At 32.9% G+C, this 3,138-nt stretch overlaps 1 long non-coding RNA gene across 1 annotated transcript; it reads left to right on the top strand.

Annotated features, from left to right (window-relative positions):
- The first annotated feature begins 953 nt into the window (after positions 1 to 953).
- LOC142527013 (uncharacterized) lies at positions 954 to 1,776 on the top strand. Its single transcript, XR_012815374.1, has 2 exons — positions 954 to 1,067; positions 1,140 to 1,776. It is a non-coding gene; the product is annotated as an uncharacterized LOC142527013 (long non-coding RNA).
- Positions 1,777 to 3,138: the final 1,362 nt, after the last annotated feature.

Genomic DNA, 3,138 nt, shown 5'->3' on the forward strand with positions numbered 1-3,138 from the left:
AATAATAATTATACAAGGGATTCAAATGAATTAAAAGCCTACTAATTATTGCATTCCATGTGCATAGTTTTGACCAACTTGGGAAAATGTGGTGTGTGAAACGAGTGCCATTTCCCACGGCCTTAATTCCCTCTCAAAACCATATTGTTCAACTAAAATTAAGGCAAATTTACGCCTACCTAGACCTTGATTTTGTAATCTTATTCTTGTTTTTGTTACTTTCCACCCACCCGAATACATATTATTTTATTTTATTTCTCCACGACATTTTAAACAAGGTCCTTTTCAATAATAATCAATTCATGACTCAAACAAATTGTCTAAATTTAGTGAATTATTAACGAGAAAGCCCTCGTTATTCTCCTTTTTTTATGATGAAATATGTAGTGACATTCTTTTATTTGTCCGATTTTTCTCTCGGGCTAGCTAGCTCGTTGATTCCAAATCTTATTTCCGATAATATCTGTACTATATCAACTGAATATTTTATTTTATCAAATAAACATGTCTTGTACATTAGAGGATATATTCCCTTTATAAGTTTCTGCTTATTCTAAGAAATATATATTATCGAAAAATTTAAAAAATTATTGTACTCTATATCACAAAAGAGTGAAATTTAAAAAATGGTCAAAAAGAAAACAATTATTCCAGATTCAGTATTGTTAGACTTTCACCATCATGTTGCTTTTTCTTTTTTTCCTTTTTTTTTTTTTTTTTTACTTTTTACCCCTAATAATTCAAGCAGCGAGGTTCTTTTTTTAAATTAGATTAAATTAAAATAAATTTGATTTTTACAGAGGTCGGCCATGAAATTGTGGTGGGCTGCCACGTGGCACCATCTCGGCTGAATACATTCTTTCTTGGCCTATGTCCTGTCACTGTCAGGTCCATCTGGTAGGCCCACTGGCTGTCCATAAAAAGCCCACTCTCTACCTTCATACCTTTTCATTCATATTCTTCTTCCACTTTCCATCTTTTCTTCTCCCCATCATCACTGTGTTTCTGCAACGTTTATTATTTTATGGAGAAGAGAGAAAAGGCTGCAGAATCAGCGAGATTTCAAGGTACTTAACTGTCCTTTTTCACTCCTGGTATTACAATTTTCTTGTTTTTTACAATATCTATTCTGAATCTAGATCATGGCAATTGCATGTATGGATGCATCGGCGCGAATTCGATCACGTACCTCGATCGAGAAGATTGGATGCTGGTTGATGTTTCCATGGTTATGATCAAACATGGACTTCAATTGGTGACCATCGTTTGTTGATTTTGACACGGTGTTATCCTTGCTGAGCTATTTTCTATTCATAATTTGGGTTTATTTTTTTTATTTTTTGACTTGTTGTCTTTTATTTCTCTCTGGTTTTATGTGTTCTTGACCTTGTAAGACCTTTTCTTGACCTTGTAAGACCCCTTGTCGTTTCATGTGATTTTGTTTTTTTTTAGTTTTAAGATGTAACACGAGAGCTTTTAGTTGTCTAGTTTATCCTTTTTCTTTTTCATTCCCGACCAACTCTTGTTCTCCTTCCTTGTCTATCCCTCCTGAGCTTTCCAATCTCGGAACATTTGAACACCGGTCAAAATATTGATTCACATCGGCCCATGGATGTAAAGTGCACTCAAAACTAATTAAATATAAAGGTACATAATATTTAATTTAATTTGTAAGGGTAAATATTCTCGTGGTAGGACCGTTGATGTATGTTGAATTTGTATTAAAAGAGAGGCAGATTGTCAGTTTTAAAGATAGTGTATGTATTAATTCTGAGACTCCTCGGCTTTCTTGTTTTTTTCTTATGTTGTTGGGGCTGAAAAGGCGGTAAGAGAATAAATATTCTTACACACATCTGTGGAACTGAAAGGCAGGCTCGTGACGCTATCATGTATTATTAGATTGGATACAACTCCCCCCTCTCATTTTTCAACATAACCCACCTCAAAAAAACTAATATATTTTATTAAATACATATATATAATAAATAAGAGTAATAATTTTGTTTTTACGAAGTTCAAATTTTTTTTTTTTTTTTTGCTGCATGAGCTAGTCTTTGTACAAGACTAGGAGGTGAGATCGAGTAACTCGTAATGTTGAAGAACCCGGCCTTTATATCATTAACTGATCTGTCTTCCAATATGACCCTAGCCCCATGGGTTATTTTTAGTGTGCCTTCAATATCCGATATGAATTGAAAAATAATATTTTTTTTTTCTTTTAAATGTTTTTAGTATTTTTCTTGTTATAAAATTACGTGTTCTGAATCCAACTATCTATTATTTTGGTTAATAAAAAGTTAGTACAAGCAATTTCTGGGCCGGGGCATTCTAGCTATCTAGCTATGCAACAAATCCTTAATCAATAATACCTTAAATTGTATCATTTTTAACCCTAAAAAATGAGACTTAAATTTGACATGAAACCTGTTTGCTCTTTTGCAAGAATGAAATGAAAATTGGCTTCCCAAGGGCTATCAGCTTTTTGACATATGGAAACAACTTTTATTTCGTACCAATCATCAGAAAATACTTTTATATTTAGAACTCATCTAGATTTTTTGGCCTCAACCACTATTTGGAACCAAAGAAGTAATTTCATTTCAGATGATATCTGCGAGGGCTTGAGAACCAACGTGAAAGAAACCCATCTTTATTTTTTATTTGTGAAACTAAATTACAAGCATCCCAATGTGTAAATTGGGCTAGCCGATTTCAGATGGGTTTTTTCGGGTGGATTGTATTAGACGTATCGGGGGACTTGTGGTTCTTTGGCGAGATCCATTTGAAGTTAGTATTCTATCGTATTCCTCCTAGCATATTGATTGTGTAGTTAAATATGGTTCTATCCACCGGAGATTTACTGGTTTTTTTGGCAAACCCGTCGGCTCTTCGGATTAATTCCTGGGAATTTCTGTTAGAGTATATGTCCGGCAAGCTAACGGTTCGCTAGAAAATTTATTAACTCAAGTGTAATAAACAATCTTTATTTTAATATAATTTAACATTTTTATGATTTCATTTTATTTTTATGTATAATCATACAATCAGCATAGATACAGTTTTTGATTATAGTTTAATACAAATGAATCGTAATTTGGTATTGAAACTCATTTGTAACACTGTATATTCAAAATTCGT

The sequence above is a fragment of the Primulina tabacum genome, chromosome 15 (genome assembly GCF_025594145.1).
Source record: "Primulina tabacum isolate GXHZ01 chromosome 15, ASM2559414v2, whole genome shotgun sequence".
NCBI lineage: Eukaryota > Viridiplantae > Streptophyta > Magnoliopsida > Lamiales > Gesneriaceae > Primulina > Primulina tabacum.